Source organism: Ascaphus truei, chromosome 1 (assembly GCF_040206685.1).
Source record: "Ascaphus truei isolate aAscTru1 chromosome 1, aAscTru1.hap1, whole genome shotgun sequence".
NCBI classification, from domain to species: domain Eukaryota; kingdom Metazoa; phylum Chordata; class Amphibia; order Anura; family Ascaphidae; genus Ascaphus; species Ascaphus truei.
Window position 1 is genome coordinate 460483423 of NC_134483.1, and position 13132 is coordinate 460496554.

The 13132-nt window shown below is 40.6% G+C and overlaps 1 protein-coding gene across 1 annotated transcript in view; it reads left to right on the forward strand.

The window, feature by feature from the left end:
- The first annotated feature begins 9337 nt into the window (after positions 1 to 9337).
- Positions 9338 to 13132, forward strand: part of SGCZ (sarcoglycan zeta) — a 1846920-nt gene continuing 1843125 nt past the window's right edge. The window contains exon 1 of the mRNA XM_075565961.1: positions 9338 to 9888. The gene's annotated coding sequence lies outside the window, so the exon portion shown is untranslated. The remainder of the gene's footprint in view (positions 9889 to 13132) is intronic.

Below are 13132 nucleotides of genomic sequence, written 5' to 3' on the forward strand. Positions count from 1 at the left end.
GAGAGGGTGCTTGATGGATATTAAGGGGAAGAGAATTCCAGAGGTGCGGGGCAGTCAGTAAGAAAGGTTTAAGGTGGGAGAGGGCTTCAGATACAAAGGGGGTAGAAAGAAGACATCCTTGAGAAGAACGCAAGAGATTCGGGATGGTGCATAGCAAGAAATTAGGGCTGAGATGTAAGGAGGGGCAGAAGAGTGTAAAGCTTTAAAAGTGAGGAGGAAAATTGAGTGTGACACGGGATTTGATCAGAAGGCAGGAGAGGGATTTCAGGAGGGGAGACGCGGAGACAGATTTAGGAAAGAGTAGAGTGATTTTGGCAGCAGCGTTTAGGATAGATTGTAGGGGAGACAGGTGAGAGGCAGGGAGGCCGGACAGCAGGAGGTTGCAGTAATCGAGACGGGAGAGAATCAGGGCCTGAGTCAGAGTTTTAGCAGTCGAGTAACAGAGGAAAGGGTGTATCTTTGTGATTTTGCGGAGGAAAAAGCGACAAATTTTAGAAACGTTTTGAATGTGAGAGGAGAATGCGAGAGAGGATTCGAGTGTGACCACTCCAGGGGTCACCATTGTGATACCATCCAAGAGGGACACCACCCAACGTAGAGGTGGAGGCTTTGCTGATTACTGCAATGGATCTGTGGATCCCATCATCAGTACAGCATCAGCGCATCCGGGCATGGACACACCCGGCAGGTACCCAACTAAGTGCACCAACTCACCTTCACACATTAGTTGGCAGCGCTGTACCACACATTGGGTGGGGGGGATTTGACTTTGTGGACACCGGGTTGGTTGGGTGCCCAAGGGCCCCTAGGTACTTTGGGAGGTCCGGCATTGCGAGGCCTGGTGAGTAGGCTGTATTATATTAGGGCATATAGTAAACTGTTCCGTTATACCATGTGTGTATTATTTCTTATGTGTCCTGTAACAGGGTCATTCTACACTACAGAATTCAACTACAGGTGGAGGCCCTACCGAGCATCATTCCAGGATACACCCCAGGCTCCAAGCAGCCTCCTCTGAGCCACAAGGTATTGCACCATACACACCATAGCTACACAGGGGGTGGGGGAAAGTCTGCTACATTTGGAGGTGCTGCTGAGATCTCAGACCTGGGGTGCCCTACTCAGCAGCTTTATTGATAAAGATCTGAACACCATGTTTGTACTGTCTAAACAAGATGGGGGTAGTGCTGGGAATATCTCCTTTGGTCATTCCGATCAAGGCCGGGACTTTGAAAGCAAACTAATCCGGGAGCTACTCAAAATCCTGGACATCACAAAGTCCCGGACAACTCCGTACCATCCAGAGGGTGACGCTCTGCCGGAGTGATTAAGCAGGACGTTGCTGGACATGCTCGGCACTTTGAAAGGCGCTAAGAAGACAGAGTGGACACAACATGTGGAGACCATAGTACATGCGTACAACTGTACCCGACACGAGTCCACGGGATTCTCCCCATACTTCCATATGTTTGGGCGAGAAGCCAGGCTGCCAGTGGATGTACGTTTGCGAGTGTCAACAGATGGGATAAAAAACGCAACACACTTCAGATACGTGCAAAGCCTTCAGGAAAACCTGCAACAGGCTTACCAACAAGCTGAGAAGTCTGCTGCCCAACTCAACGCCAACAACGCCAACAACAAGAGGCGCTATGACCACAAGGTCCGACACCGGGATATACGTCCTGGAGATGCAGTGCTTCTCCGCAACCTAGGGATTCCTGGGAAGCATAAACTCGCTGACCGTTGGCGTGACGGTGTCTATGAGGTTGAGTCACAGATTCCGGGCCTCCCGGTCTACCGTATAAAAGACATGGATGGCCGGGTAAGGGCCTGGCACCGTAACCACCTTCTCCCAATTCCACAAGTGGGAGACGATGAACCAGACATACCGGCTACACCACTGGACGGTGAGCCGGAACAATTAAACGATAGCCAAATACTGTAAATGAAACTATCTCTGAGACCACTAATGATCATCCAGAAGGTGAAGAGACCATAGAGGATCCTATCGAGGGACGCTCTCAAAGGGGACCTCAAAGTCCCGGAGCACCTCCCAGAGGAGCTACAGGTAAAGGGCAACAACGCACAGCGCCTGCAAGGGTGGCTCCAACGTGCCAACCTCTGGACCACAGAAGTCTATGCTTCATTCAAAACAGAGACTATTCAGAGACATTTATGCAATCAATGGGAGAGGCTGAGCATCAGGACTGTGTTTACTACTCCTCAGAAGGAGTTTCAGAAGAGCCATTCAGGAATAGCCAGAGAGCCAGAGGTCATCCACCCAATCAGATGACCTCTGACCAAATTAGGGCACCCCATTATGAGGCTCAGGAGTGTGCTCGTAGCAAAGTGAAATCAGTTATTGTTATGTTTACCGAACTGTGCAATTTAATGTAAGTCAAGTCATATTGTTTTAAGTTGTACTTTTTGAAGATGCATTCTTATTATATAACATTGTTGTTATGGTTATATATGTTACACGCTATCCCAAGCGTGGTAGTTTGGATTTCACCAGGGAGAGAGTATAGCATGGGTCCCCCTGGTCCCCAGTAAGCCCCTTACCTCCCGGCGCAGGTGCACTAGGCAGCAGAGGCAGGGGGCAGGTCCTGACAATGTAGGTGAGGTTGCACAGGCGACGGCATCGCCGGAGGTTCCCAGCGGCTTTCTTTGCAGGGCGCCGCCATCTTCAATAGGGTTGCGCATGCGCAGTGAGTCCCCATAGCCGGCGGCCATTACATTGAGCTTGGCGCATGCACAGGGTATGTGCGCGAACGGCAGCCACTCAGAGGAGGCTCACAGCAGGGACTACATGTCCCACAGTACACAGGTATTGGAGGATAGGAAGAGTACAAATTATCAGAAAATTTAGAAAAAGTCAAGTTCTCACAGTTGCAGAGTTGTTATAGTGCAGAGTCCAGATCCTCTTGTAGTCTTTACCTCCAATTCTAACTCCAGTATTAACTCCACAGACACTTTATAAGTGACACTTCAAATGTTACACATAGCCATATGGCACATCCAAGATAGACTCACTTAAATACTCTAAACACATTTTCTTGACTAATAATTAAGGGCTTCTTCTGCCTATTCTAGTTAGACGTACTGTACCAAGCAGTTGTTAATTAGATTTTAATATAATTCTTTATACACTGAAAGAGGTTAACTTGATGGAGCAGCTCACTAGCCTAATAAATTTAACCTTTGATAAATGTTGTAATATGTGGCATCCATAGGGGATTTCATACCATGTATGCTAATAACCTAACAACATATTTAATATTCGCCGGGGAGTTCTACCTTCTGTCTGTTTTCCTTATGGAGAGTTCAATACACATTTGACTAAGTAAGTTACTATAAAGATGTGTGCACTGCTCTCAGAAGGTGCTTCTGTACATATAATTGAATTGTAAAATGTATATGATATGTACCACCCTCCCCCACCTCTAACCCTTTTTTTTTTTTTTTTTTCTGTACCCCCTTCCCACTTTGTGTTTTTGGAAAAACCAATACATCTTTCAATAAAGAAAGAGTCAAAAATAAATACTTATGCCACACATAAAAATACTATACAATGTGAAATGTTGTTTAACCCTTTAGTACAGTATCATGGGGCCCTTTCAATGCTGTCCAGTATGCCGCAATTGCTGAAGGGATTTAAAGTAAATACAAGTTGCAAATTAGACCACTCACTATCTTCATGTTTTTCACAAACCTCTTGGAGCTAATCCACACAAAGGACAATTCTTCTAGTTTACAATTGCTACTAAACCCATTTGGTGTTAAAAGAAACAAAACAACAAATTAATATTTAGCTAATCCACGGCATCTTCACTAAAAAATGAAAAAAACTAAATAAAACACACACAAAAAAAATCGTCAGGCCTAATCAATGGGCCCATTGGCCCTTGTCCATCCATGTACATCCTTGTCTCTTCGTGAGTAATTAATGTTGATAGCAGAATTGATCCTTTCTTGCGTGAATGTCAGTTATTACACTTTTTTTGTTTTCGTTGTTTATTTTAACCCCATGTGGATTTTTTAGCCTCTTGTGGTCCCGAGGAACTGCTCTTTTTGCAGATTAGTTCCAGGGGGATTGTGGAGACCCCAAAAATTGAGAGATTTAATGTACTGCACATTATATGGTTTTTAATCCATACAGACCTTTTAGTCACATAGATGCTATGGTGTACAAACCCATAAGGGAGTGTCAAAGTACAGTGGTTAGTAATTAGAGTAAGTGGCCATCTAGGTAGGAGTAACATATGTACATTTTTTACTATGTTTATTTTTTATTGTGCATGTTTATGCAATGAATTGGTAGCCCCTCTTGCAACAAAGGTATCAAATCTCTATGCTACTGTAGGATATTGTAAGGGTTATTACCGTATGGTAAACAAGATTTCTTTTTGCATGTTGTTTTTTGGCATTAATAGAGGAAATTGTGATAGTGTCTATCAAAGATTTTCTCCATTATTGTATTAAAATCATCTACATTTTGCACGATTATCAAACATTTATAATTCTTAGTGAGTAGGGTACAAAATGTACAGGAATATGTATATAATTGACTGTTGCACGGCCCTGAGGAAGGTCTCTCTGTAGGACCGAAAACGTTGGTTGTGGTGTATTTTTTTGTTCTAATATAAGACATTTGGATTACACCACACAGTGTGCTGTATCTTTTTGCTGGACTTTGGCCTGGTAAATATGTTCTATATATATATATATATATATATATATATATATATATATATATATATATATATATATATATATATATATTTTTTTTTTTTTTTCATAACGCCAAGTATTATCTCACACTTAGTAGATCTGTACCTAATTTCAAAATCCACTAAAGTGTGCAATCATTGGGACAATTCTATCACTTCAAACAACTTAGTTTCAAACGTCTACTTTATATTTCTAGATACACTGAGATTGGTTGAACATACTGTAAGCTTAAACCAACAGAATGGTCTTGATCCTCCCAAATACATACATACTGTATTCCCATTTTTATTACCATATATATGTACATGTACTGTATGCAATTTCCATAAAACAGACATAAGAATAAAGGACGTTATAGCACAATCAGTGCACCAAATATTGTATTGTATGTCTTTATTTATATAGCGACAAAAGTGTACTCAGCGCTTCACAAAGAATACAGTACAGGGAATTATAATAATACTGTACAATATGTGCAGCAAAATCAGACAATAGGAAAGGAAATCCCTGCCCCAGAGAGCTTACAATCTAAGGTTTGAGGGGAACTTACAGAGACAACAGGTGAGGGAATAAGTGCTGTAGATGGCTGTGCTTGGCCACAATGGGTGGTAGGAGTGACTGGGTGTGGGACAGTAGCCATGAGTGCAGGATATTGGGATGCTTGATTTTGGGGCAAGTTTTAAATATTTAATTATTAGAGCACAAAACAGGAAAGGAAACCTAGCCCCAAAGAATATATACTTTATTAGCATCTACATGTTAGACACACTCTGAACCACTTTAGAATTTTTACAGGAATAGTTTTGGATTCTTATAATATGTGAAAGCTCAAGTAGACTATTCTTACCTTGGGGAATAGTTACTAAATGTGGTTGACGTGAGCACACTATGGGGGTCAACTTATAAAACACATTAACAGTGTCGCAACCAATAAGGCCTCGTCTCCACTGCTCACGGCTGCGCGTGCTAAGGCGTGCATGGTGCCAACAAGGTACGGCTCTTTATAGGGCCTGTCCCAGTCACTGCTGCCATGCACCTGCACAAAGGCCTATGCCAAAAGATGAGATGTTTGTCAATTGTAGCTGGGAGACATATACAGTATATATGCCCTTAAAGCTGTATTTACAGTAGCTGCATAACCTCCTCCCTCTCCCCTATTTAGCTGTGTGATGGAGCAGCCTGTTGGTGAGGGAAGATTGATGCACAGACAGAGGGTTCCACTTAACTATAGTGGTTTATTTGTCACCAAACAGCTACCAAAACATTGGGGTTAATACCCCTTTAAGGCAAAACACAGAAATAATTAAATAAAATCCTATTCCCGTTAGGGAAACTAACTACACCAGCATGTCCCTAGCTAACGGCGCTGGCCAACTAACCTGGTTCCCAGCCCACAACATGCCCTGGCATATGGAACAAAGTAACAGTCTCTGCCCAGAACAAATAAAAGGTTTTCGCTTATCTGTTAGTCCTTGTGTTTATCCTGGGTGTGATTCCCAGCTGGACCCCGCAGGCCTGCTTCTCTCAGTCCTAGGGTCCAATACAGCCAGACTCTACCCAGATGGGAGACCTCTCACTTCCTCTCTGTTTCTCTGTGGAGGGAAGCAGTCTCAATATCTCTGACAGCTTCTTGTCTTTTGTCCCTGTTAGGAGTCAGGAGTTGATTGTCCACACCTCCCTATTCAGGTGTGAAATCCAACCCTTGTGCAGTCTAGGAAGAGAGTTAACCTCTTCACTCCCTTACAAGCTGCCAATGATTTTCTCCAAGAGTTAGGCCGAACACGTCCCTTAGTCACACGTCTAGCTGTTAAATCTTGTATGTATGTATATCTTTATTTATATAGCGCCATTCATGTGCACAGCGCTTCACAGCAGTAATACATGTGATAATCATATAAATAACATATATTGGGAAGAAGTGCTTTCAGATATAAAAGTGACATTAAGGTAAAGGAATCTCTGCTCCAAAGAGCTTACAATCTAATTGGTAAGTAGGAGGAATGTACAGACACAGAAGGAAGGTGTTCTGGGGGCCAAAGCTTATGTAAGAGTTGTATAGTATCAGCCACTGAGCTACTCATAAGCTTCTTAAAGGAGGGTGCTAGTCAGATATGCAGGGGAAGGGCATTCCAGAGATATGGGGCAGTCAGTGAGAAAGGTTTATGGCAGGAGAGTGCAACAGGCACAAAAGGGGGTAGAGATAAGACATCCTTGAGCAGAATTCAAGAGTTGGGATGATGTATAGTGAGAAATTAGGGCTGAGATGTAAGGAGGGGCAGAAGAGTGTAAAGCTTTAAAAGTGAGGAGGAGAATTGAGTGTGTGATATGGGATTTTATAGGAAGCCAGGAGAGGGATATCAGCAGGGGAGATGCTGAGACAGATTTAGGAAAGAGTAGAGGGATTCTGGAAGCAGTGTTTAGGATAGATTGTAGGAGAGACAGGTGAGAAGCAGGAAGGACAGAAAGCAGGATGTTACAGTAGTCGAGACAGGAGAGAATGAGTTCTGTTGTCAGAGTTTTAGCAGTCGAGCAACAGAGGATAGGGCATATCTTTGTTATATTACGGTGGAAGAAACAACAGGTTTAGCTACCTTTTGAATGTGAGAGGAGAATGTGAGAGAGGAGTCGAGTGTGACCCCTAGGCAGCGTGCTTGTGCTATTGGGTGTATGATAGTGCTTCCAACAGGAATGTGGAAGGAGGGAGTAGGGCCAGGTATGGGAGGAAATATGAGGAACTCGGTTTTGACATGTTAAGTTTAGGTCGGCGGAGGGTCACCCTGGATAATATAGCAGAGAGACATTCAGAAACTTTGGTCTGTACAGCAAGTGAAAGGTCAGGGGTTGAAAAGTAAATTTGTGTGTCATCAGCATAGAGGTGGTATTTGAATCCAAAAGATGTGATTAGGTCACCTAGAGAGAGTGTGTAAAGAGAAAAGGTCCCATGACAGAGACCTGGGTTACCTCCCCAGAGAGATCGATAGAGGAGGAGGAGGTGTTAGCAAACAAGATACTGAAAGTACGATGGGAGAGGTACAGGAAGAGGAAATCTAGAATAGAGCTTTGTTATGAATACCAAGAGTATGGAGAATGTGAAGTTAAGAGGCAGGTCCACAGTATTAAATGCTGTAGAGAGGTCGAGTAATATAATCAAAGTGTAATGTTCTTTGTCTTTGGCTGCATGGAGGTCATTAGTTATTTTAGTGAGTCATTAGTTATTTTAGTGATGTCTGTTTCAGTGGAGTGAGCAATGCAGAAGCCAGATTGTAGAGTGTCTAGGAGAGAATAGGTGGTGTGAAAATGAGCAGGCAAGAGAATACAAGATGTTCATGATATGTTAATAATGATTAACATATCCTTTACACATGAAAATGGCCATTTATATAAATAACTTTTTACATGAGCAAACATATCGTACTGTACTTTCATGAATATACTCCAAAGGCAAATAGCAACATCTACTGTATAGTGAATGATCCTCCTTGTCCTCATTTACATGACAGACCACATAGATATACCTGGTGTGTTTTAAATAGCTGATGAATTTTCATTTACATTTGGTTCTTGGTTTAGAGGTCAATACAATACAAGTGACTGTTTAGTTCTACAATATATTTTCAAAATAGTGATTTCAAAATGTGGCATTTTAATCACGAATTATATATATATATATTCATTACAGTTGTATTTTCTACATAATATATTCAAACAGAACATAGCTGGAATACTGCACAATTCGGCAAAATATTTATTTGAATCAACAACAAGGCTAAGAAATGTTGCAATCAGACAACTTCTATATGGTAAGTGAAAAAGTGAGTAATCATTCCATAAGTTGTATCCAAGTTCTCTGTTACTGTACGTACCTTCCAGTACATTGTATTGGAGATTGTACAAAAAACAGGAATAACATAGCACACATATGTGATAAAAAAGCAAAACACATTCAAGAAAATCAATCATATCAAGGGTTAATTATTTGTTTATGTTGTTGCCAAAATTAGCACCCGATTTCAAATTGTTTCTTTTCTTTCACTAAAACGGTGCAGTTTAGTAAAAACAGCCTCCGTAATGGGTTAGTTTTCAGCAGTAAAATAAAAGATCCTTTCTTGTTATGTCGGTAGTGAACATTGCATTACTGTACAGTAGCAGTGAATGTGTTATTTGGACAAGCTAGCAGGTAGCGCATGCAAAGTTGCAGACATGCATAGAGCCTGTGACTGAAACCCTGGCAAGGTAATGTAGATGTGCAAGAATGCGAGAGGCACTAAGACCTGGGAGGCTTGGGAAAGGAAGCGTTGCTTTTTGACAGAGGAAAGAAATCCCTCCAGTGCTGGCCCACAGAAGAGAGTGGCGAAGTCAGTCACCTGGTGGTGAAGGACAGTAAAACAGGAAAGCTGGAGAGAGAAAAATCTCTTTCCTCTCTTTCGTCTTCGAGAGATCCACCTTGTATTCTCAACTCTTCCAGCATAACCTTCAAAGGAGAGGAGACCCCTTCCCTGGAGACTTTATTATATGTGTTTTGGATGGAGGGGAGACCTTAAACTGCAAGATATTGCTGCACGTAGGCAAGACTTGGGAGAAGGGGGTGGGTGGGGGGAAGGTTGGTTATCTTGCCAGTTACATTGATCAGTGCTAATGTCTTGGGCACACAGGATGCTGATTTAGCTAGGAGGAGAGTGAGCATGACAGAGGAAGGCTTTTATTACAAACTCTGCTCTTCAGTTTGAAAACATTTGCTTGAAATTTGCCGCATGATGTTGTCCAGGGAAGCAGGTTTTTTTCTTGGGATGCAGCAATTCGCTGATTTGTAGCGTATTCCAGAAAGGATATAAATAGTGATACTGTGTAGCTCATCTCTATTCTATTGCGATCAGAGGGGGTGGGGGGGTCCGCTGGCCCGGGAAGATCACCTGTCGCTTAAAAATTCACAGCAAGTAAGGAAAGTAGAATATTTGTGTTTTCCTTTTTATTCTCCTGTTTCCCTAACCGCTGGAGGTTGATCGCGAAGAATGAGACTGAGAAGAACTGCCAGGGTTTGGAGGATAATGCTGAGTACAGACTGGAAACTGAGAGTCTAGATTTTCAACTTCACCAACACTTAATACACTTTCTCTCTACATGGACAGATCCCCGGAGCTGGGCACAGTGGACAACAAGGTAGGTGCTGATGCTGACTCTTTTTTTCTGCTTGTGATGATGCCAATATGATACTGTAGTTATAGGCGCCTGAAGCTGGCTCTTCTGGAAGGGGAGGTGCTAGCCCATTGAGGGCCATAAGCAGGAGTATTTTTTTTGGGGTGGGGGGATACCCCCATCACACAACTTTCTCACAGTCCCAAAAAACTGTATTTATTTTATTGCTACATTTATTAAAAAAAATACTAATAATGGAGCGACACGAAAAGTCATATATATACACACACACACACACACACACACACACACACACACACACACACACACACACACACACACACACACACACACACACACACACACACACACACACACACACACACACACACACACACACACACACACACACACACACTGAACCTTAAGCAAATGCTCAGTTTTCTTCTGTTTAATGCCACCACGATTGCTTAGGAACAGCAGAATAGGAAGAATAACAGCAGTGTGATCAGTAGCAGCCAGTATTAGCAGGAGCTACCATGAGAAAGCACAGTATAGCCAGATCAGATTGCACTTTAAACAAATCTATAGCATTCACTGTTAATATCCATATTGATAAACTCTTATCTCTCTGTGTATTTACTGCACATTGCCAGTTTGGGCACACAGGCACGATGCAGTAAATGCATTTAACCTCAGCTTTGGACGGTAACCACTGTTTATTTATGGCACTGGTTACACATTTGCTTTCAAAACTTACCGCTGCTTCTAATACGTTCTTTTTTTCAGCAGACATAATGACCAATATGGGATAGTAAATTATTACAATGTAGTATTTACACATACGTTTGTGTCCAATGCTGCTTATCTCCGTGATTTTAATGCTCGCTGCGTTTTTGGGGGAAATACTAACAATATTGCAGACAATTGCACCAGGAGGAGCACTATAGAACAACTGAAGATGTCATACAAATGCTTACGTTCAAATAGGAGGCGCGTTAATGGCACGTACAATGACATTAATGAATACTGGAAGAATTATGTAACCTTTTGACCAACACAAGTTGTTTTTAGGCTCCCATAACGTGGAAGTTCCCTCGACTTAATAGTTTTCAAGAGACCTCTAATGATGGGATAGTTACAAGTGTATGGTCATCTAAAGAATGTGATCACGGCTATTACTGTGTCTTTTATAAGATATGATAGTATGATAGATGTCAGACTGAGAGATTAGTTCTGATACTGCACAGTAAAACGTGACTTTGTATATGATATATCTATTTAAACTTAGTAAGCACACTTTAGTAGAACAATTCCTATGAGGCATCTCTTTATGAATAAACTGGATTGGTCCAAAAATAGATCACATATTATGTGTGCAAGTTCTGCTAATGAGGTTAGGTAATGTATGTTTCATTTTGCTAGTCTATGCACAGGCTCCTGATGAAACAGATCAGCACGGGGATGGGGAAACACTCATCTAGCGAATTGGACTATTTTGCCACCTCATTGATCTTTCTCCCCTCCTGTCTCATGTGCAAACCTGAACTTTTCTTCTACTTTAATTCAAAACCCTGTGGTGTTTTGTTTTAGAGAGACACTGCTGTAAAATGAGATATGTATTATTTCCAATACTTGGTTATTGCAGTAGCAGCTTTTTATATTATGAGTAGCTTTGATGCCTGACTTTTATCATGGCATAATGTACTGTTTGTATGCAGCACATTTCATATGTACAGTAATACACATACTGTACTGTAGTACTTGAAGTGCATTGCCCATAGCTTTAAAGGTAACACAATACATATTGATCCTTGTGTGGTTAAATGTATATCATTGCCAAGTAATGTACATGCTTTTGGACTTGAATTTGCCTTACCCAACTAATCAAGCATTATCAGACATGCCCTGACACAAGATTCATATTTTATTTATATGCTATCATTAATGGCAACATTTAATATATTTTGGGGAATTAAGTTGCAGTCCAGTGATGCTTAGACTTTGACACAGATAATCATCATATATTTTAGTTCATATTGGAATTACTTTTATTTGACTATTTAGTATACCTTGAAATTTTAATAATGCAAAGCATAGACATGCCCCATTAACAGTATCATATAAAACAGTAATGTTGGCGAGCATGCAGATGATTGATGATTAGATACAGACAACATTGTAGCGATGACATTGTTACATGTTAAATGTATGTCTATAGTAAATAAATGTCCTTAAAATACAGGATGATTCCAAAAGCTTCCCTGGCAGCACAATTAATCACATGACTAGTGATTATTTCCCCCCTTGTATACATTAGCAGGTTTTTTCTTTGCAGATGAAAAGTCGTGTCCAGTATCTGCAATGCAAAATTTGGTCAATTTAGTTATTATACTAAATACTGTTCAGATAATTCAATGTCGAGTTCAAAATTCTAAGTGGCAAAAATGAAATTAATAGAAATTCAGATGGAAAGCAAACATTTACAATTATGTCTATATACAACTTCATATTGCTTCATTCATATTCGGTTTGTGAAAGTTTGGTATTACAGTATGTGGGAGGGTTTGTGATTTTCCTAAGTAACTTTTCCATTAAACAATAGAACAGAATGGAAAAATAGAAAACCTTTCTTTAAAATTATACACTATCATTTTATCAGTACATATTTCTTAATGTTAACGATTGTTTGAGTACAGTTCTTTAAGAAGTCTACAATCTCGAGTACACCATTGATTGAGCAAGTATTTTCCAATTTAGTCTGAATCCCTCGATGTTATCCAAGCAACATTGTTAGTTATAATACAACTCTTATCCCATGACTTTCATACAAGTGCTAAGTACAGGTAATTGTGATGTTTCATCACTACAGACAAAATTGGTTAACTGAATCTATTTATGTAATAAAAGGCTGATCAAATAATTAAAATACCAGCCATTGATCTGAACATGTAGTTTTAAGCTCTTTGGTTCATTGCAAATTGTTGCAGGCTCTCCTGACAGTGAAGATGTGCAATACATCAAACTCAGTTGCCTAAAGATATCTTTACAAAAAGCAATGAAGTTAAAAAAAAAATACAAAATTATTACAAATTTGCATTTCTTTGTTGTTTTAGTTTCAACGTTTTAAAATAAAATGTCCTATATCAAAGTTCTAACATTTTTTTCTCCAATCCAACATACTGTATAGACAGTGCACGATTTAACATTATCACTCAAATTATTTGGTGGAAACAGAAATGTAATTCATATTTCATTTACTAGCATT